Source organism: Macrobrachium nipponense, chromosome 23 (genome assembly GCF_015104395.2).
Source record: "Macrobrachium nipponense isolate FS-2020 chromosome 23, ASM1510439v2, whole genome shotgun sequence".
In the NCBI taxonomy this organism is placed as follows: domain Eukaryota; kingdom Metazoa; phylum Arthropoda; class Malacostraca; order Decapoda; family Palaemonidae; genus Macrobrachium; species Macrobrachium nipponense.
In genome coordinates this window covers 22,144,194-22,169,193 of record NC_061090.1, presented here as the reverse complement: position 1 = coordinate 22,169,193, position 25,000 = coordinate 22,144,194, and the positions used below count along the sequence as shown (strand labels likewise).

General features: G+C 35.7%; 1 protein-coding gene and 1 non-coding gene across 13 annotated transcripts in view; both read right to left on the bottom strand.

Annotated features, from left to right (window-relative positions):
* LOC135199317 (ras-related protein Rap-1b-like) overlaps positions 1–25,000 on the bottom strand; it is a 653,366-nt gene that overhangs the window by 136,530 nt on the left and 491,836 nt on the right. Inside the window, exon 1 of one of the 12 annotated variants that reach the window (XM_064227251.1) lies at positions 15,603–15,621. The exons of 10 other annotated variants lie outside the window; for them this stretch is intronic. The gene's annotated coding sequence lies outside the window, so the exon portion shown is untranslated. Of the gene's footprint in view, positions 1–15,602; positions 15,622–25,000 lie in introns of those variants that run through there. One more of the 12 variants, XM_064227304.1, reaches the window with a different exon arrangement.
* Positions 8,683–8,753, bottom strand: Trnag-gcc (transfer RNA glycine (anticodon GCC)). Its single transcript has one exon. It is a non-coding gene; the product is annotated as a tRNA-Gly (tRNA).

Below are 25,000 nucleotides of genomic sequence, written 5' to 3'. Positions count from 1 at the left end.
ATAATTAAAAGCAACTTCTCATAGTTCCCATTCCAGCGTGAAAAAAAAAAAAAAAAATTCATCTGAAAACGGTCTGCCAATTTATCGGCCGTCATCCTCGGATATCAAAAGACAAGGCAATAAAATGCCGGCAAAATGATTCCCATAAAAACCCGAAGTAAAACTCCAGGAGTTTTGTCCGTTGCAACTTTACAAAGGTAACTAAGAAAAAAGATTTTTATTACAATATTTCTGTAGCGACGGTATGAAAAAGTTCTTGGCATTTTTGTAGAGTATAATTGCCGGCTTAAATCTAGACAGATTCTTTTATTGATCTTTATATTAAAGGAGCGAAGGGTGGGTTGGGGGATGGAAAGGGGAAGGGAGGAGTCGAGTTAATATAGATTCTTATCGATGATTGCATCTCTGAACTCTTGCTTCGTTATAGTCTTTTCTCTCTCTCTCCTACTCTCTCCTCTTTTTCTCTCCTCCATCTCTCGCTCTCTCTCTCTCCATCCTAAAAATTTTTCAATATGACTATTTCGATTTCACCTGTCAAAATACGAAGTGACATTTGAGACGATACATCCAACCCATAATTTTACTAAACTTCTCATTACATTATTCGTTAAGTTTTAGACTCGAATCAAATGTATTAATCAGTTCTATTTTCATAATTCCGTTAATGGGAGTTATCTCGACCCAAGATAACTTTTTCTTCATAAAAACCTCAGACATTACAACACTAATTCTAAAAAAAAAAAAAAAAAAAAAAAAAGCAACTATGAACACCAAAAACATTTAAAATATCTCATACTAGCTACAAGCACCTTTCAGAACCAGATTTGAATTAATTAAATACGAATCAAGTAATTATTTATTTGATTAGATAATGTACAAGCTCAGAATTATGGGTAATATATTAAGCAAATTAGTAAAAAACACTCTTGAACCTTGTAGTACACTGTAGCAAACCTGTTTATATTTTGCCAAGATTTCGAAAATGGACTGCATGAGGGTTAACAAATATTCATATAATCATTATATCTTTGTTACTGGACGACTGGTAAAGATATTCATGCATGTTACAAGGTTTTGTAGAAAGTCGAAGGAGCAGTTACTCTTAACCTATTCGTAAGTCTAACCCAAGGATATAGGGAAACACATGTTCGTTCAAATGCACGTCCACCGTTTGTATGTTCACACAAATAGACGCAGGGTAAAGGCTTGCGCGGTAATACTGTTTTGACCACCTACGGCAAGATTCCAAGAATTTTCATATTTCTATGAGTGATGGAAAAAGTATCCACACTGAAATGTAAGACAGTAAGAGTGGACCAAAACTTTGGCCTTGGACCAGAGGACAATAATACCATTATACCAGAGCCGTATATAACGACTCTGAATAATACTACACCCATTTCTTGCTCCGTTTTCTGTTACGATTGAAACCTCATTAGAGAAAACTTATCGAGACGATACGTTTTTCAACGTAACCTATGCCATAACTACTTTCTCCCCATGCTAGCAAAAACTAACTTTTTCTAGATAAAACTATGAATGCTAATTGAGAGTTGTTAACTTTATCAAAACTTGTTAATTGCAGGACGAGTCTAACTTAAGATTTATATATATATATATATATATATATATATATAATATATATATATATATATATATCGAATGTTTTAAGGAAATTTGACCATTCTCTGTAAAACCACATTATTCTCCAATAGTCAAAAGCACCAAACCAAGAGCAGTTTCCCTGTAATACCAATTCTCTGCGAGATAAAAGAATTTTTTTTTTATTATATTACAAATTTTAAAATATATTTTTAGTATCCTATAAGAAACAAGATATTTTCCGAATTCACAACAAAAACATCAACACCAATAGCAAAGTAACAAGGGGATAGGCTTCGTGTGCATCGTATGGAGGCATAAAAAATTACTTGAAGAGTGAAGAATAAAAGTCAAAAGCACTTGCCAGAAAAGAATATACATATATATATATATACTATATATATATATATATATATATATATATATATGTGTGTGTGTGTGTGTGTGTGTGTGTGTGTGTGTGTGTGTGTGTGTCAGCGGCCATTGCGGTGAAAATCAACTCAACGCAATTTTCCACCTTCATGTAGGATGTTTACGATAATAGTAATTCCGGGTTGAAAAGGACATCAAAATCCAGTTTACAAAATTAACATCAATGTGACTGATTGTTTAAGTAAAAGTTGCTACCGCTTCTGGTAATTCCGTGAGTACTGCTGATTTGTTTTAACTGTAAATATTATTAAAGGAATAAGATGAACCATGAAAAGAACAGGCGTCAATGTGCTGCTAATTTTGCGGTTTTGTAGATGAATGAAGTGTTCTGATTTTTTTTTTTTTTGAGGAATTTATCAGTTTAATGCTAGTCGTCTTTCACATTCGGTTCAAACATAGTTAATACTGACATCAATGGCAAGACAAAATTGGTTGAATAGGAATTTTAATGCCTTCACTTCATTATCCATAAAATCTAATGACATACAGTTTTCTCTTTATTACTCCTACGAAAAAATTAATAAAATACAGCGAGTAGGTACAGATTTGCATACGGAACACTAAAGACATAACCGAAGCTAATTCCATTTTCCACCGAAGGCCACTCAGTTTTATTAAGAAATTTATTTTTGGTAATTATTTTTGCCACGACAAAATATATAAAAAAAACAGCAATTACCTACTGATTTGCATTCTAAACCACTCAAACCTAATAAAAGAAGCAAATTCATCTTTTTTTCGAAAGCCAGCCGATTTTATCATGAAATTATATGTTAAGAAATTATTTTTGTCATTGAAAAAGATGAAAATAGTGCATCTACCTACCTACCTACAGATTTGCAAATGGAACCACAAACATAACGAAATCCAATTTTTTTTTCTTCACAAAAATGGAAGCCCAACCAATTTTCGAAATACGTGAGGAGTGGGAATATTCGAGTTATTGAAGACGATGTAGGACCAAAAGGGAAGAGAGGCCACAGACGCTGAATAATCGAATTGAGATCGACGACGAAATCTATCGAGAGGTGGGCCAATATTCCCTCTAGGGAAATTCTACAGGAAGCCACAATTCCCCCCCCCCCACCCCCTCCCTCTCTCTCTCTCTTCTCCTCTCTCTCTCTCTCTCTCTCTCTCTCTCTCTATCTCTTCTCTCTCTCTCTCTCTCTCTCTCTCTCCCCTTCCGCGTGTAAGGCATAAAAAAATGCGCATAAAATCATATACGAATGCCTACGTATTTCAGCTACTAGTTTTGAATTTTTTGACGTTTTCAAAATGGCCAATTCAGAGAGTTTTATTCCGAATTAAAAAGCAATGTTGTATAAACTTCAACTGTGGATTATAATTTGGTACAGTTTAATAATAATAATAATAATAATAATAATAATATTATTATTATTATTATTATTATTATTATTAGTATTATTATTATTATTATCATTATTATTACAAGATTACAAGAATAAACGCTTGCTAAGGATTGGGGACTAAGGGGAGGAGAGAGAGAGAAGAGAAGGAGAGAGAGAGGAAGAGAGGAGAGAGAGAGAGAGAGAGAGACGAGAGAGAGAGGAAGAGAGGATGAGAGGACGAAATTATGCTACCCTGGCGTGGTGCAATACAATATCCCGATGTCTTGAGATGCAAATGCTGGTTAAAAAATTTCGAGTGAAGAAACAAGTTACACAGCATAAGTGGGTACAGATGCATTTCTATATCGTATTAATATTGTTTTAAAGGTCGTGGGTATTTTAATAAGTAAAATATTACCAGGTTATTTAAATTACTTGCCTCTTTTATTGTTTAACAAAATACACTTTTTCCCCTCCAAGAATCTTTCCGCCCACAAATTCCTTTCATAGATTATATTTATCATTTGGCTCAGAACTCATTTTTACATTAACACAAATATTGAATTCAATTAACCTGAGATGATTATATATTATAATCAGTGGTCAGATACTGCTATAAAAATTCAATTAAATAGCATATGTAATTCTGCTTCGATACCTGTAACTCACGAGACATGAACTGCCAATACAATTCTGAATCTAGATCACCTCTTGCCAAAGAATATTTCAAGGTAAAGTAAAAGTTCAGCATAAAAAAAAAAGCTAGCATAACAGACTCCGTTTATTCAAAATATAAAACCCGACGTCCAACATCATTAACCCAATTCATATCTAGCTTAAAAAAAAAAATAAAAAAAAAAAAATAAAACGCAGCAACTCTCGGCTTTTGAAATTCCGGTGAATAGGCGCATGCATCCATATTTCCTTTTTATTCGAGGAAATGTAGACACATGACCCTTTCATGTCGAGGGGGAATCAACATGAAAGCGTCAACAAAAATATATTCGAGCCAGACAAATAATACGGGAATTACCGACTTCCTATTTGATTACTGCGTCGCCGATAAGACGCTTTTTTTCTGTTCATTTCCCATTTTAATACAGGCGAAAACACTGCTCTTGTAAGGAAGAAAAAATATAAGGATAAATTATGATGCATTTATCTACACAAACAGGCGTACATAATATACACGCACACACATAATATATATATATATATATATATATATATATATATATATATATATATATATATATATAAATAAAGGTTTTTTGCCATGAAGGAAAAAATGAAAAAGCGAGATAGCCAAGTACTTTCGGTACTGGGTCCGAACAGGACCGAAAGTACTTGGCTATCTCGCTTTTTCATTTTTTCCTTCGTGGCAAAAAACCTTTATTTATACATAGCATCACGTTTTATATACTTCGTGATCAAGTTATTCATATATATATATATATATATATATATATATATATATATATATATATATATATATATACATATATATATATATATCATACTGTCCACCCTTGGCTTCAAAAAGGTACTCCAAGTTTCTTCCAACCATTGGTCTTTAAATTGCGAAGAAAGTGTAAGGCACGAAGCGTATATTTTAAGAGAGCAAAGCAGGCTTAGACCAGCTAAAATTCTTTAGCAACAATTCTTCACAGAAAAGACTGCTCAAAGATGCGAGACATAATATATCGAATAAAAATGAACAGCAATAAAGAAATATTTGCAATGATGAAGTTAAATGGCAGAAAGGATTAAGGTCACAGTTAAGGAGATACTTTGAAGATGAAAACAGATACAGGTTCTTAACGAGTTTTGAAGGACTCTGGATATTAAAATCTGTTCAATCTAGATACCATCAAACGGCCCATAAGAAAAAAAAAAAGCATTCGTCTTACGAATTAAAAATATTATTAATTTACAATATGATGGATGAGTGTGGATGTCCATTTGTATTCGGACCCACCATCACGCACATATATATATAAACATCAATTTTTCCTACTGAGGAAACATAATCGATCAAAACTGTCAAAGCCATGGTCAAGCGAGAGAGAGAGAGAGGATAATAAATAAATAAATCATCAGCACCATGATTAATGACCTCCCCCACCCTCATACAATGACAACATTGCTTCAAAATAAGGGTGATTATGCGTCAATGCAAAAGCCGAAATTTCAAGTGCATACTCCAAAACAAACTGGATCTATCATTCCAGTTAATTAGCCATTAACTTCCACCGGCGGCGGTAATTAATCTCTCTCAACTAGTAGACGAAATCACGAAATAAAAGGATACCCGACCCTTTTTTCCAAATTAAATAGCTATAGAGCTGAAAACCAAATGACCCATAGAACAGAGTACAGAAGGGCAGAGTTGAAAACTCCCATTAACCCTCTAGAAACCAACAAAAATTTCGTTAAATTAATAACTACATCAAATACGTTAAAATAAACTCGGGCCTTCAGAGCACCGCCAAATACCAATTCAAAACTGGCCCATAAGCTCATTCGTACAACTGTGGCTATGTTGTCAAAATTGTCGGTTCAATTCACATAACTCAAACCAACGTATCTAACCTGTGTAACGCTCCCTAATAAACTAATTTCAGCAAGAGAAGGTCTATAATCTTTGAATGAATGAATGGATCCTGGAATTTAGGCAAAAAAAGCAAAGCTCTGGAGCACTTAAGAGCAGAAGACGGCGGGGATGATGAGTTGGAGTGGTTGGCAAGCAAGATGAAGAGTTCTAGAAAATAAATTAGATGAATTATCGGACGGCAAGATGAAAGGAAGGAAGCAGAGAGAGAGAGAGAGAGAGAGAGAGAGAGAGAGAGAGAGAGAGAGAGAGAGAGAGAGAGAGAGAGAGAGTTAGCTGGATCTGAAATCCGTAAAGTGCACCACAAGAGGCGCACGTGGTCAGAGTATAAGCCTACGAAGTATATTTTGATATTCGGTACATAATCTGAGACTTTCACAAACATTCGAAACAAAATGATGGTTTATAATAACCTCTACAAAACCAGATGCTATCAGAGAGAGAGAGAGAGAGAGAGAGAGAGAGAGAGAGAGAGAGAGAGAGAGAGAGAGAGAGAGACTTATCTAGAACTCTTTCCTTTCCATTAATTACATATCAAACAATGTCCGTGACTTTTGCCTCGGTGGTCACCTTGTCTTACACCATTACCTCTTGTTTTGAGGGGGAGAGAGAGAGAGAGTAATCGGTAAACGTACACGCTCGATCTGGTCTACATGGAATTCGACTCGCTTGAAGTCATGCAGATTTGATAAAAGTCAGTTTTCACAGGGTTAGTCAACTTTGAACGTACGACCAGAACCTATTTTTTAGTTTCATAGTCCAGAAATATACAAACCACCATCCTACACACGCCACACCCCCCCCCCCCAACCCCCACCCCGCCCCACCCCACACAATAAAAACACACAAGCTTATCACGAAAAAATTATTTCCTCTAACAACATAGCAATCATAACTCTCTCGATGTGACTGACATCTCTCTAAAAATGAGCTAAGATATATATAATAACTTTCTCAAGACGTCTACATTAAGTGATTTTTATACGCTTTTTATTCGCAGAGGTGGAGACAGTCTCAATACGTAATGCGTAGGTACTTCGACTGCGGTAAAGTATCCTTGGGTAGCGAATTTTAAGTACAGGTTACGCGTTGTTCAACTCTACCAATCTGGCGAATGTCCTGAAGATGTGATTGACTTAACCCAGAGTTTGGACATTATTACCTCCAGATACAATGACAGTAACAATGCTTCTAACAATGATTGCCGAGAACGGAAATGAGGTGCTCGTACTATACATAAATAGTAAATGTATCTATAGTATATAAATTATACATACATATATATATATATATATTATATATATATATATATATATATATAATATATGTATAACTGAATCACGAAAGTTTGGAACGTGATAAATGCATAAATAAAGGTCAAAGCCACGAAGGAAAGTGCAGCTACTCTAGTGTTTCATTTTCCTTCGTGGCATATATATATATATATATATATATATATATATATATATATATATATATATATATATATATATATATATACATATATATGTATATATATCTTATATATCTATCTATCTGTATATATATATATAGATATATATATATATATATATATATATATATATATATATATATATGTGTGTGTATACATATTTCACATTAGAGTTCTTCCATGAGAGAGAGAGAGAGAGAGAGAGAGAGAGAGAGAGAGAGAGAGAGAGAGAATAGGTAAAAACGAAACATTCTATTATAAGACTCCCTGTAATGCATCATTTTGACACACAACCAACGCAGTATTAGTTTTTGTACAGAAAAAAAAAAAGCCTATCAAGGCCTAAAAACATACGCGTCCGGGTTTGAATTAATCACTGCGCCAATACAAGTACATTAGCAACAAACGCTTCGACGAATTCATTTTAAATGTTCTAGCAACACGCGTCATTTAAGCTTGAAAAATAGGCCCCGTTCGTCCCAAATTAAACTCTATGGCGTGCGATTGTTATTAATGGCCAGCTGATATCGCTGTTAGGGGGAACTGATTTAAAATACAGAATGCTAATAAATAAAATAAATCAATTACATAAATATATAAAAATGAATAAATTGCATAAATAAATAAATAAACAAATATGAAGATAAACCAGTGTGTCTTAATTATGAAGATATACATAGTGAAGATATAATGCACCAGACCTAACAGTGAACAATATTAGTTGGTATCACTTTCTCGTTATGTTAAATGGAAAAATAAATGTCCATAGTAGTATATATGTAGTATAGTGCTATAGTATATACAGGAATTCGCCAACTCTATCGGTTGGCCTTTTCAGCCTGAGTAAACATTTAGAAATAATAATACGTTTAGGACAACTTTGAAAAATGGAAAAACGACCGCTATGCCAGCCTCTACTGTGCCAAGAATAATAAGCTGTTTTTCCATTGTTCAAAGATCATGTCCTACATGTAGTATTATTTCTAATGCTTATTCAGGCTGAAGAGGCCAACTGATCAAGATCGCGAGAGCTCCCTGTTTATACTACTTATACAGCACTAAGGACTTTGTTTTTCCAATAAACAATATCCACATGCGACTAACAACGGTTCAGAACCTGCCCTCAAGTACGTAATTTATTTGGGGGAAAAAAATATAAACAAAATTCCCTCCACAAACTACGGCAGACTATTAGCAGCTGAAGGAATAATAATAATAACAACAATAAAAGGCATTGCATCGGCCGGGAATCGAACCCGGGCCTCCCGCGTGGCAGGCGAGAATTCTACCACTGAACCACCGATGCGTCGAGCAAATTGGCAGCCTCGCTGGAACGTAACCGTAGCGGTTAGTTCGACTTAAAACTTTATTCTAAGGGACATTAACACAATTACTTTTCCTAACCCTACGTCATTTTGTATGCTGTTAAAATGCCATTTTGTAGGCTGAACCTTAAATGTAATTAACGAGATAAGTAAATTTGCTTACTGGCAACCTGAACATTGCAGAAAACATGCATTGAAGCCAGTACTTATACAAAAGTCAAGCACTTGAGATTTCGTATTAAGTGTTAGGCCTACATCTTGACTACTTCAAAACTAATTTGATGGTACTTCAGTTCTTCTTTCGATGAGGCTAATCTTAAAGAACATCTATACCTTGCTCGATACTGTATAAACTTGATCATTCCGAGGCTACGTACGAATCTTCTCGAGTCTAGACAGCCGATGACCCACAGCAGAATGCAAGCAGTTAGATCGGACTAGTGATAGACCGTGGTTTGAGTTTGCGCGTTTTTTTAGTTCGTCCTCAGTCCATTCTGCATGTTTTACATCGATTTTCATATGTAAATTCGATTCGTCTCTTCTTGTGGATTTGTTGTTCCTTTTTACATTAAGGGAATAATCTTTGTGAAAGGGAGCTTCCGACATTTTTTAACTTAATCTGTGATTCAGTTTGCAGTTTCAAGCACATCTTCGATGATGATGATAATAATAATAATATAATAATAATAATAATAATAATAATAATAATAATAATAATAATAATAATAATAATAATAATAATGTCTACTTACGCAGCACTCTTCGAATATTTATAACAGGAATCCACATGGACGCCATGAAAAAACCGTCAAACCAATGAAAATAAAAATTCTAAACGAATATCAATGACCTCATCACACGAGATTAACCATCATAGATCCCAGGAATAAAATGCACCCCCCCCCCCACCCCCCCACACACACACCCCACCTCTCCCCAATAATATACACTCCCTTTACCAACGTGCATAACATTCACAAATAATCCAATGGTGAAACATTCTAATCAAAATGCAAATCCAGGGTTCTGACGCAGTTAATCAAATTTCCCAACCCTTTACAAACATCCAAAGCAAAAATAACTCTGGCGAACGGGGATCAAAGGGTTACCGCTGCCATAATGCTATCTTGATTTACATGTGTGACCCAACATTATTTCAAAAGAAGTAATTCAATGATCCTCCTGTTCGTGAGAAGAGTTCGCAAATCTATTATAAACAAGCAGGCACTGAAAATGAATGTGCATCATTCGTCTCGGTGGGGAAATACACCACTTGTACCCAGCAGAAGGCTCCGTAGGACTAGGTCTGTATATTGTCGTCTCAGGGGCAAACGAACACATTTCCCAATATTTTGGATGAAATTCACCACCAAGCAGTTGTAACCCTAAAGGATTAAATATCAGTCAAAAAGAATAATTTATCTAAGTTGCTCTGATGAAAAACTAAAAGGCATTTCAGATAAGTGACGATTTCATATAAGAAATCCGTTAAGGCCCTGGACGAGAAGCAGAATTCAAACTAGTACGAAAATAAGACTAATATCTCAACGAAGTCAGGTTTTGGCATTCGGAGTTATTAAGCCAACTTAACTGACATCTTCCTGGAATATAACCCTCTTTTTAGATCTGGTACCCAAATAAGCATGCAACCCTTACGATGACTCAAATGTCTAACACTTACTGCCCAAGGGGCTTTCTCAGCAAGCCAGCCTTATGTGATTTGATTAGCACAGCCTTTAAGCCAAGGTGTCTCAAGTCAGATCAGCGCTCCAAATGACAGGAAGGAAATCACCTAGTACGTGGTTGGCCAGTGTTCGCCGTTGAATAATGTAAGCTAAGAAGACCCGAACGCTGTTACGGGGCACATTTACAGAGACGTAACAGAGTCGTTACCTTTTCCTGGAGAAGAAGAAAAGAAAAAAACAACCTAACCTAACCCAGGGGCATGGAAAAAAAAAAAAAAAAAAAAACAAAAAAAAAAAAAAAAAAAAAAAATTGGCTGGTATAACACTAGCATACATCTCGGGAATTTGTTTATGGAACACGAAGATAGATAGATAAGATAGATAGATACGCCTTCAACAAGTTCCTGTAATTACATTTTACACATTATAATAACGTGTTACATTCAATACAAGGAAAGAAGCTTATGTACAATTTTACATACTACATCATAATCGGTTCTGGTTACTAGCAAGTCTAAAGCTGTGGTAACGTTATACGTCTGCCTGATCTGTAACGAAAAGTGGACAATTTTCAATGACATGAGTCTCTGTCTGGACCTCACCGCATGAACACAACCTCTATCCATCGGCAGACGGCCCCTACCTCTTCTGTTCCACCGACCTGTATCAACTGCCAATGAATGAGCACTCAACCGCATTCTGTCCATGATACACGTTCTATTCATTAAGTCTTAATTGGTTTGTATAAATGTCATGAACGACTAAACTAAATCTGGGTTAACAGTTTTATAGAAACACAATCCTATTGGAATTGGAGTTTCTGACCTTTAATTGCAGTTCACATTTTCCTTCCTCAATATCATCAGTATTATCAGAGATAAGGTTTCGTATATACCTCGAAACAGAGTCATTATAGTTCATCAATATTCGCATGGCGTGAATTAAAGGGTCATCATCCATATTATACCTTTCAAGCCACATCTTTTTGAAGAATCTTCTTTGCCTCGATTTGATTAATGCCCTCACGGCGGCGGAAGTCCAGTTCTACCATACATACGCCATTAGTTAGTAGTTTTTCTGACCCCCAAAAGTTGTTTAATACACCATTTATATTGCTTTTCGATGGGTTTAATGTCACCATTTAGCCATGACTCACATGAATATAATATAGTTGACATAATAGCAGCATAAAAAATTTTCTTCTTAACTAAAAATGGCACATCATTGTTCTACTTATAAATGAAATAAATTTCAGAATATGACACATTTTACTTATTGCATGCTGCTTGATAGCTGTTGTGGGAGAACCATCATCCGTAAAAGGACTGCCCTAGATAAATGTACTGATTACAGTAACTAATCACATCAGAATTACATATTATGGGTTCCTTGTCTTCCCTAGTACCATTAATCACCATAAATTTAGTTTTACTGTCATTAATAATCATCCCATAGGAATTACAAAATTCATACAAAATCCTTATTTTATGTTCCATACCATCCTTTGTAGTGGATAGGAGGACAGTGTCATCCATCATGACCATAATATGCAACCAAGCAAGAAAACCATCCAAAGGGCAATACGTTTATCATTTGTATCATGTCATTTTAACATATAAAAACAAATAAAATACATGAGGTAGGTGAGCCTTGGCGCACACCAACAGTAGCATCAAGGAGAGAGGTACCAATCACGCTATTTGTGCAACGATATACAGCCACTAATGCTAAAAGCATAGTCATCCCACATCCCATTCGTTTTAGCACAGAAAAATAGTCTAGGTTCACAATCATAAGCTCTTCTAAAATCAACAAAGGTTACAAAAAGCTTCAATTTCTTCCTCCTAGCTACGTCCACCAATAGCCTCACAGTTACTATTTGTCTCTACACATCCTTCCCCCCCTCCCCGCTTGACTTCCTGCTTGCTCTCTACAACACGGCTTAAACCACTGACTAAGACGAGCACATAAGACCATATCGTAAATCTTAGCTATACTATTTAATTACATTAATGCCTCTGTAAATTACCAGAGAAGCCCTACTTCCTCGTTTGAATATTGTATGCATCTTTGCTGCTATCCAACTTAATGGGTAAGAACTAGACAAAAACAATTATTAAATAATGTAGCAATTAGCATGATCCACTCAAACGGTAACATTTTGAACCAAACCTGTGGGGGTAGACCGTCAGGTCCACTGGCTTTATTGGGCTTTAACCTTTTTACCTGAGTCTGTATCTCAGCTGGAGTAATTGGATCGTCCAATACGTATAGTTACATCTGAATGAAAATCGTCTATTAAGACTGCTTTTACATTAGGAGGGTTAAATATTTGCTCAAAATATTCTTTAATTGCTCATCACTCGGCTTAGAGTCTGAATTACTTGGGTCCTCTATAATTTGACCTTTCCAATCAATTGCACCCCAGATCCGAGCCTGGTCATTTTCCTCCAACAATCTATCCCATCTACTCTGGCCATTATTTATTAAAATTCCTTCAGGATTCTCATGAGATACACTAGTGGAGGCACAACTCCATTATAGAGTTGTTTGCTCAAGGCGTAAGGCTGACAAATCTATAATCCTCATCTCTGTCTTAGCTCTACTCTGTGGCCACTAAGCTTAGTCAGAAACACATCACCGTCTATCTTTTGAAACTGAATTGACCGTTTGGTCAGTCGATTGCACGTCGTTGATATTGTCACTATACTCCGCTCCATTCATGCCCAGCTCCGATGCTCGTAACTTAATCGACTCAAGAGAGACAGAAGGAGGTTGCAACACAATTGAAATAGGAGCATGATCTGATGGTAATAAATCATTATCAATTACATGAAAATCGGGGATAAACTTAACCAGCTTCTTTGATACGATACATGTGTCAATTTCAGAAATCCATTCTCTCCCTCTTCGAAAGGTCTTTCTGCTCTGGTAATAAGAATAAGGTGTTATTAAATTATTAACAATAAGTAACTGTTCTTCTACACAAGATCCAAATATAGCTACAGCATTGTCATTGGGTGTGGGTATCGGATCTGGTATAAAGGGGTACGAATAATCAACTAGGCCTAATCATAGGCCTAAAACATACGAATTATTACAATGCCCGTAACTAACTACTTGTCATACTAGAGTCCCACCCCCCCCAACCCCCAAAAACCCCACCTAGATCCATACCTCCCCCAAAATGTACAAACTGTTCAGTCACAAATTCCACCTTCCCACAATTTTCGTAACAATCCACTCACAAACGTTTGTGTAATACTACAAACAAAAAGCCTAACAAACAAACCGATAAAACAGCTTCCTTGTCGAGTAAATGTTTAAATATAACCAATACTGGATAGACAGAATGGACTGAAGAAGAAGTGTTCTTTGGGAAAAACAGATTGAATTAGAACGCAGTACGAGGTCTGGAAGCGGTAGTACTATTCATAGGTCAATCAATGTCCATCTGAATTTTTCCGGGTCACTGAATACGCCACTTGCCTCGTGTTTGCAACAAAGGAGCTGCAGCGTAAAATAGTATTATCACTCGTTAAGTTTAGCAAGAGATTTTTTTTATCAATATTCGCATTTTAACATCTCTTAAGACAAAACACTTTATCATTACTGAAAAAGCTAAATAGTACAAGACGTATACAAAGGAAAACTTGGCCAGGACTCGCGGAGGTTTGTGAGGAACGGGAGACAGGTTTTTAAACAGAGGTCCCACACACACACACACACACATACACACACTACACACACACATATATATATATATATATATATATATATATATATTATATATATATATTTATATATATATATATAATATAGTATATATATATATATATATTATGATATATATATAATATATATATATATATACATTAAAATAAAACTGTAAATTCTTAACCTTACCCAAAAAATAATTAAATGAATAAAACACCGGAAATAAGTCAGTTTAACGACAAATTACAAGTAGTACTATGAAAATATGAGAAGTTAAATAGTACCAGTAAAATGCGAATAAAAAAATGAGCAATATACAAACGCTAAAACGTGATGGTTCACACGAAACTGTTGGCTAATCCGGTTCCCCATTCACAACTTAGCGGTGCTGATTAACTTCTCTCTTAGAAGTTTTAAGCCCTCCTTTAGGCCTAGCGTCCCATTACCGTTTTATGGCGTAGGCCTTTCAGAAGCCTAGATACTGTAGTTAATCATCCCACATTATTATTGATATATATTTCAATTTTTTTACAAGCCTATAATTTATTCATTCGATAGGCCTAAAAATAACCCAATTTCAGACATCCTTAGACCTACAATATCAGAGACCTCATTCTTCGCCTCAAGCCTTCTAATCATTTTACAACTATACTTCATTCTCGACATTCTATAGTTCCACTACTTAAAACCCCTAATGGCCACCCTTAAGTAACCATTAGGGAAACTTCATTAAGATCGACGCTTCGTTAAACACACTTTGTCGATGTATTTAACTCTTAGGCCTACTTTCCAATAATTCAATATGGGCCACTTTAGTCAGCTGCGTCCTTATTGCCTCAAAGATTTCAATGTCTTTATATCTGTATTGTTGTTGTTCGATTAAACTGGTATATCTAGCTCTTCCAAGCAGTCCTTGGCATCCAACTGATTGATTGATTTATGGTAACTACAACTGGCGTCACATCGTCTCGGTTACTGACCCATGAATGTTGGAAATATTAAAATGCTACATATATAAGTATATACAATGCACACATCAGCCTAAAAAGCTTACGATGTAATCGTCAAAGGGATACTCTACAAGAGTAGTTGTTCAGAGATATAATTCCTTCACAACAGAAGCTAAGTATGGGAGAGTGGCTGGTTTGGTGTTAACAATCTTGTCTGTGGCCACGGTGGGTGTAGTGTCTCCACTGTTATTATAAATGTATAGGAAGATGGATTTCCAAAGAAACGATATTAGATGAAATACGTGAAGTTCGCAGCTGATGCATTAATGATGTGAAATGATGTGAAATATAACTGTAAAAACTACAATTTTTTTGAAAATGTTTGAAAGGGGAAATTTTGAGAATAACTAACAGCAAATACAGATAAAAGTTCCATGCAAATTCAGAGACCAAAATAAGCCAAAAAATAGTTCCTTACCCAACCTTGCCAAGTAATTATGCTGCAAATGAGTTCACGCTAGGAATCTTACACTACACACCTGAAAAGATAAGAACGTGGCAATGTATTTAAGAAAACAAGAGCTATTGAAAATTGCAAAACAAAAAACCAATAAACTTCTATAGTACGATGAAAATGCTGAATATAATTATCTTATATATGAATGGGACATACATCTTGAAGATTGTTTTAATGCATCATTTGTGCATGGGTTTGAATGGTGCAGAATTCATATTTTTGTATTATTACATAATCACAATTTTTATAATCCAAAATGTATAAATTTTGAGTTTATTAAAATCAGCTCATGTTCTGTATAATTATGAACTTTTTCATTTCTGTCATTTCTAAAGATAACTATCTCAACAGCAAGCGTGAATTAATATGAATATTAATTTACATATATTATATATATATATATATATATATATATATATATATATATATATATAATATATATATATAATTATATATATACAAATTAGATTTTCTATTCTTGTTTCCTCCTCTGCACCTAATGGGATATAATCTCAAGTAGGTTTTAAGTGGCCTGGTGTGGACCTCTGGATTCGGCCGTCTGTGGTAGGAATTTTATATCTGTAGATACAGCTGAGTCTTATACGGCCTCCAGGCGGTGAGTGGTAGAAGAAAATGCTTGATATCTATATAATTATTTATTATATATATATATATATAATATATATATATATATATATATATATATATGTATAATATATTATATATATATATATATATACATATAATATATATAAATAAAATTTGTGACTACAGCCCTTTCCTTTAATTAGACCTGTATGAACGAGCAGGTTTCACTCAACATATTCATAAATATATTTTTCCATAAACATTAGGGGTTTAATCAAACAAAATGCTCTAATACATCCGAAAACACAATATTGCGATACAAAATGACAAGTTCCAACTGTATTTATTAACAAATTTCATTACGTTTTCGTTATATTTTTAATTACAAAAGAAACGTGCGCATAAACAAATCAATACATATGAACTATACATACCCTACATTATATATTCATTAATAATCCCAAATTAAATATGAATTATACATACCCTACTTGGTATATTCATAAATAATCACAAAGTAAATATGAATTAGACATATACCCTATTTTGTATATTCATAAATCACTGCGTATGAATATACAGAAATAAGATATATTTCTCCCTGGTCTCTGTGGAGGACGAAAACATTGGTTGATTACCAAACCCTCAAACAACAAAGCCCTGTTTGTTAACCCAGTTATCAAAGACAAAAATACGACCGACTGAGTTTTCTCATTGTGAGCGAAAAACCATTTAAAAATGCTGTACCCTTTTCATTACAAAGGATATGTCATTTTTTCCTCCCCCAGAATGTACAAAATATTTTTTGTTTGTGCTATTGTGGTGAACAACACTGAATATACCCTCTGTGACACTGTTGTTATTTGCGTTGCAATTTTGATGTAGCATTTCCGGTGAATGTCATATTTAGGTAAAAGCAGTGCGTATTTGATGACATTATAGTCATTATTATTCTGTAGATAAACCCTTATCCATATGGATCATGCCTGCCGGAGTCACTGACTTCAAATTCATTTGAAAGAGGTAACAGAAGATGAGATGAGATACAGGAACAAAGGACCAGTTATTAAAAACAAAAAAAAAGAAGATAAATACATTATAAAATATTAATAAAATAAAAGGCGTATTGGTTTATGGTATTAACGCACGGCATCTTCGCTTGAACTTTTTTTCCTATGAATAAATACTGCACCAATTATTTCTTCGTTAATAAGAAACAAATACCTAAATCATTCAAGCCAGCATCATATAATACCTTTAGATAAAGTTTTATTTGAACTATACAAAGAATACTGCATTTATTTATATCCCTAGATAACCTTATCCAAAAATGCTGACCTTTCTTACATTCGGCATAGAATAAAAAAATGAAAACTATTTAGTCGACATTCAGATAACAAGGACTAAGGCGTGTTGCGATCTCCAACTTACTCGGGGTGCGTGCAAAAATCCAGTCAAATCGTGCGTTATTTCACCAACGAAAATTAAAATACGATACGTTTCATTAGAAATGATTTTTCTGTAGTTTAATATGCACATTTTATTTTTCACATTTTAATTGTAATACATAAATCATAAGTATCCTATCCTAAATTTCCTGTATCTTTAACTCAACGAAAACATTTTTCAGACTTTTTTTTTTTTACGTTTTCCTAACAACCTCCACCCCCACCCCCCACAAACAACAACAACAAAGTACAGGGTGTCCATAAACTCCCAGTACCATTACAAGTATTTATTGCTCAGAATAGTACTGGGGCTTTATGGACACCCTGTAGTTTGTAGGCTTACTCCCCGAGTAACGTAAATAAGTAAAGATACCGTTAAGAAAAGCAACTAAAGATGTGAGTCAGTAAATCATCCTTTACACTTCATTCATCTCGAGTAAATCACGGATCTGCAACACTAACAACTTCGCCCCCCTCCCCATCTCGTTTTCCGGAATAAAGACTTGACGAAATGGTTCCTTCAACACCCAAGACACCAATCTGGGATGCAAAATGGCCCTGGATACAAGCCATTGGATATCAATGTGACGACTTCTCTCCCGAGTTGTAATTTTTTTTTCTTTTTTTTTTGGGGGGTGGGGGGGACCAAGGTTATTCCCATTCCATCTCGAGCTCGCGCCATAATTTGCATATTAAGCGATATCGCTGGCTCCGATTTCCTTTTTTTCCTTTTTATCATGGTTTATGAAGGTATCGCGGGACACTACCACCGGAGGTTATTGCAGTCGTATTGCAAAAATATCTGCAACGCCATTAAGTCACAGAGAGAGAGAGAGAGAGAGAGAGAGAGAGAGAGAGAGGTTTTTCTTTGCGACGACTACATCATGTTTGCATGAATATCAAGCAATCTAGCAGGGGAATGTCTATCAAACATAGAGTCTACACATTCCTGACTTCCCCCATGCCCTTACGAAAGAGGGTGGTTCATTGGAAGGTTAATACCCCTACCCTAGGAACTTGAATTTTAACAAGCTAACAGGATAAGTTAACCTCAAAGTCAACTACAAATTTAGACTAATTCCGCAAAGGAGTCATGACAGCTTCTCAGAAATTTCTCATCCGTGATTTTCCTTGTTTCTAATTCCCAATCAGAACATAAATCCCGTGTTTAATATGTAATCATCACAGGACTTTCCTCCCAAAATTCATGTAAACCGCCCTTACAATCAAGGTTATTAATCTCTCTCTCTCTCTCTCTCTCTCTCTCTCTCTCTCTCTCTCTCTCTCTCTCTCTCTCTCTCTCTCTCTCTCTCTCTCTCTCTCTCTCTCTCTCCGACATTTTGGTGGATAGGAACGTGGACAAGACTGATTATTGTAAACAGGAGTAGCAATAAACTGAATTTGTTGAGTTAGCATCCTCAATAAATTTTGCATAACTCCAAAAACTCTCAAAAACAAATATGTTTCTATTATGAATATCTTGATAACCCTCTCTCCCTCTAAAACAGAAGCTGTAGTAGCAGAGACCATTTAATAACGCTGTTTCTTACTGCATTGCAGAAACTGAACAATGATTTAATAATATACAGGAAATAAAAACGAATTCTGAAATAAACCATACAAATATGACTATTAGACCCCGATTATTATCCTTAACAATACAACGAGGGCTGGCGCGCTAACAGATAGATGTCCATAACGGTAAAAATAACTGCTAGTGGATGTGAGGTAAAATTCCAAAAGCCTAGTTTCACTTACGACTGATGGTTGTTTTTTAATGGAAGAAGAAAAACCACCAATCAATCACTCTCTCTTGGGTGACCCAATTACCGCCCCACACCATGAGAAGTAATTTCCAATGGAGTCATTCATAACCATTATCCCTTCGTTCACTGGAGCTGTCGCTCAGTAACCTGAGAAAAGGCAATAAGCAACGGTCCCCCACCCCCCTACAATTGTCTCCCTACCCACGCGACACCCACACACAGGCGTGGTTTCCAGATCTGTGTTTCTAATGTCGACCCAACAAATTGTATAGTTACAATGTGAGGATAGGCGCTGTTCAAAATTTACTGTTGGCGTAAGTATTATAACTCGATCAGTATTCTAATGAAATATTTAAGCAAAAGGTCAGGGCACTGTGACTCAAGAGGTCATTCAGCGCTGACAGGGATATCGTGAAATGAATTTCTAATCACCAGATCGTTCCGCATTTAAGGAACGTGCTGGCCTACGTAGAGCTAGCCTTGATCTATAGTACCAACCAGCCACAAAAATAATGATGATGATTATTATTCTTCTTACTAACAGAATAGTCGTTAACGATCAGACGTTCCTTACGTAACAACAACTTCCCGATCGACGACGTCCCGAAAATCTGAGACGGGAACTTTCGCCCCCTCCCGCCCCCCCGTCTCGCCGCTCCGCCCCCTTCTCAATTTTCCTTATTAACTCTTCCGAGAACTAATTGGCCTCGTTACGCATAATGAACGACGAGCACAAGAAGGAAAATACGGAAAATAAAAGAAAACATTGGAAAATAAAAACTTAACAACTTTTGATTTCGGGGAAAATATGTAATGTCAGTTTTTTTTTTTTTTTTTTGTGTGAGTAATGTCAGTTTTTTTCTTTAAGGGGGTTGATGGGGGAGGGGGCCGGAAAGAATGAGGGAGGAATGGAAGGGAGGAGGAGGGATATGGGAAGGGAAAGAGGACAGGAAGGGATGAGCTGGGAAAGAGAGGATAAAAGGTGGGAAAAAATAAAGGAAGGTATAGTTATAGGAAGTAAGAAAAATAGAAGAAATAGGGCACTGGAAAAAAAATGGGAGGGGGGTGAAAGTTGCACTGGGAAGAATGACAACATTTAAAGAGGAAAGGGATAAAAATGGGGCGGATGAGGGGTGGGGGGGGGGGGGGGGAAGGATTGGAACAGAGGGATAGGAGGAGAAATGGATAATGTACAAACCACGAAAAGCACTGCCAATTAATTGTGAGCATTTACTCGTAAATCTGTCCACTTAAGCAGAGGAATAAAAAAAATTTTAATTGGCCGTTCTTCCAAAGAGGAGGCAAATAAAGCTGCGTTGCATATTTCATCCACTGCATTTTGGGGGCAAAATTGGGAGCATTTGTGTCAGCATGCGAACGCGTACATGATGAATAGACAGCATTGCGCAGAGGTTTATCTCTACATTGCTGAGTTTATAACACGAGTGCATGCACATGCACACAACTATACACACACATACACACACACACACACACACACTGCAAGTGGTACCGATTCATTTTCAGTCTTTCAGTCTATCAATTCCAAGCGCACTTCAATACCGGTACCAGTTGTAGGACGATCGTCTATAGTGATTTCTTTACTTACCTTGCTTTTTTTATTTCTCATTTTCATCATAACATTTTTTCATTTTTCTACGCCTTTTTCGAACAAGGACGTGCTGTTCAGACAAAAACAAAACTTTGCTCGAATTGGTATAATGACATTTTGGTTCGTTCCAGATACAGATAGAAAAAATGACATTGCCTGTAAAACACAGATCGTTGATTTTGTATATGAATGTTAAAAGAGGATGGAGAAACTATTTTCAGACTTTACCTTAACCTGTGATGTTTACAATGAATTATGTTAGTAGGTTCATATTACGCATTAAACTATGCTTTCGCAGTCATGTGTGTCATATGTTATATACAATCTTTACATGCATATACAACGACACCATCGTACAATCTATGAAATATCTAAAATTTTATATATATATATATATATATATATATATATATATATATATATATATACACACATCTCCGTGATTCATGTAAATCACTCGAGCTACAAATGTCCTTTAATATCTAATTTGCTCTACCTCGGAATTTATATATTTTTGCGGGTTTCATATCGATTCTAATTACGAAAACACCGAGTTCGACGGTGATTTGTAAGGTCAGAATCGATTTAAACTTATAGTCTCTCTGTTGGCCGAATTGATAACGTCACTGTCCGTCCTGATTTCGTTCCCGTCAACTGGACGGTGGTTCGATCCCATGAGGGGACGAAATTATTATCAACTAAAAATTTCCCTTCGGTACATATATGAAAATATATCAATTCCGAGGTAGAGCGAATTAGATATTAAAGGACATTTGTAGCTCGAATGAAATATATATATATATATATATATATATATATAATATATATTATAATATATATATATACATGAATTCAGTGTTTCCAAAAGTTAAGATTTTCCAAAGATAATTTACATATAACAAAGAGTACTTCCAACAAATCGTTTTGTATGTCCTTTGAATTCCTTTTTCCAAAAATATTTTTCATAAATCTACGTAAATTCACATTTTGAATTCGATCCCCTTATTTTTTGGCTTGTTTTCAAAACTGTTAAGACATAAACTCTTGTTGACACGAAAACTAATAGCGTTATATTTATAATCATCTTCGCAATTGTTGCTAGTATTACTATTACCTCTATCATTCGCATTTATATTCGTCTAAATTCATTTCTTCATAAAGAAAATGACATCTTAAAATGGAGAAGGAAAATCCAGAAGTGGGAACTCGTAACAGATATTGCAAGCATCATCTCCACTAACATATACTCCACTCTAACGTACACATTACAAAGAGATGAACATAATTTGAACAGTCTTGGCGCAGCGCCGTAACACAAATGTCTTAAGTTACATAAACGCCTTTGGGATCTTCGGAGTCTCCTCCTCGACTTGTAACTGTAACCAAAACATGTCCTGGTCAAGAATGAGAACAGAAACGGACCCTAGAACTTCCTGAAACATTTCGAACACTTGACATTTAGTAACACTGAGTATTGCACTGCAAGGAGATCACTGTGGATTTCATTGTTCGCCATTGCAGCTGTTGTTGTTATTATTATTATTTCTGTACTGCAACTTATATTTCACGTTCACAGAGGCATCTTTTAACTGCGTAATTGTCCGGCAAGTTCCCATTCCGGAGGCTATTTTCACGGCTCATAAAGCTAATGGGGAGACACAATACCAATATATTCCCAGGAGCGTCGCAACAGCGCGTCTGCTTCGCTCTTTGCCTGTTCGGTGTCGAGATGGGGAAATGTTAGAAGGTGGGTTTCGAGAACCAACACGGATATTTGGGCTTGGTCAGTACGTAAATGGGTGGCCACTCTTTGGGTCTGTTTAGTACTTAGGTGGTTGGTTTGTATGGTGTGTGTGGTGTTTTTACGTTGCATGGAACCCGTTGTTATTCAGCAATGGGACCAACGGCTTTACGTGACTACCGAACCACGTCGAAAGTGAATTTCTATCACCGGAAATACGCATCTCTGACCCGTCAATGGAATGCCCGAGAACTGAACTCGCGGCCACCGAGGTGGCAGGCCAAGACCAAACCGACCACGCCACTGAGGCGTCTCTTAAATGATTGGCCACCTATTAACGAAATATACGCCGCTGACAAAATTCCGTGGTCATCTGTGTAGGACCCTGTCATGGTGCTAGCAACCTCAGGAGTAATTATTGCAAAAGAATGTGATTACAGGCACTTTTTCAACTGTGGATCTCTCTCGGTTGAGATTTCATCGTTTTCAAAGAGAACTGGATCATTTCCTCCGAAGACTAGGGCGCAATTTTCTTTTGCCTGCAAAGATGCCAGATCCTTTCAATGCAAAGGGACCATTCGACCAATTTTATGTCTCCATCTGCGTGGAGTATTGTCTCTTCACTTCACTGATGTTTTATAAATGGCAATTTTATGAATGGAAAAAACCCTATTTTTTTTAGCACTGGTAGCTCGATTTTAGGACTTTCTTGAAGTAGCTCTGCCAAAGCGCTTTCTGTTGACTACGTACTTGAATTAAGCACTTTCTTCAGCCTTATCTAAATAAAAAGTTTTTATCAGAATTATCTAATTTTTTTCTAATTTATTTAAATGCCTTTTCTTTAAGCGTTCTTATAAGTGATTCCTTTATAATTTCTAGATAAAAATTCCTTCGGTAACACAAAATGTTTTTTTTATTTTATTTGTTCAAGCACACTAGCTCACGGTTGGTTGCAGAGTCAATGGGTCCTCACCAGGCCTCTTCTCAGTCATACCTTTAACAATTTACCTAGTTTATGGGCTGTCAAAAGAATTTCCCTTCGAAAATTTAAGATAATTGTCACTTTTTCATTTAAATGTGAGAAAATTTTATTTGATTTCATTCGATCGATAGAATATTTTCAAACATATACGCGTTCATCTCGTGGATGTTATAATCATTATTTCCAATATCTGAAAATTTTTATTACGTATCACCCTTTATTCACTTGATACTCTTCTCACTATCATAAAGGAAAAGACAGTTTTCTTAGAGAAACAATTCAAATTCATTACTTCAGTGTTTATTGCAATCTATTTCAAAAGCTAGAATCACGCCTGAATGAGCAGATGCTAATTTTGGAATAGCGCCGGCCCCCCACCAACCCCTGTGTGTGTGTGTGTGTGTGTGTACACACACACTGACACAACATGGAATCCACCATGCTACATCTGGCGAGTAATACTAATTAACGTGAATGCTTATTGTAGATTCTTAATTCGTTAGCTAATAAGTCTGGGTGAATAATGATCAATACTACATATGCATTACATCAGGAGAAAAGCGTACAGGTCTCGAGTGGGATACAAAAAGTAAATCATTCTGAAAAGTTGGTTTTACTTGATCGTTGTAATGCTGCAGATTGTTTTTTGTTACTGACAATTTCATCTGGAGAAAATAGCAAGGAACTGACAATTTTATTGACTTTGCTGGGAGGAGGAGGAGGAGGAGGAGGAGGAGGAGGAGGAGGAGGAGGAGGAGGAGGAGGAGGAGGAGGAGGAGGAGGAGGAACGGGCCAATAAAGTGAAAAATTTATTCACTTCTTCCCCTCAATAGCGAGTGGTTTAGAAAAATACCAACAACTGATAGGTTAAGCCTGGAAAGATTGATGTATTGTATACATATATACATACTATATATATATATATATATATATATATATATATATATATATATATATATATATATATAGAGAGAGAGAGAGAGAGAGAGAGAGAGAGAGAGAGAGAGAGAGAGAGAGAATTTCACTACTCTCGACAAGGGTTGTTTCTTATTTCAGATTATAACTTAAAATGTTATTTCAGATAATGACTTAAAATGTACGAAATATCCACAAACTCATTATATCAGGAATAAAATTAACTACAATTTTTAGAATAACTGTTCTCCATTTTATAAAATAAACATATATCATTTCCTTAAACATCTGATGCCGGTGGTTCAGT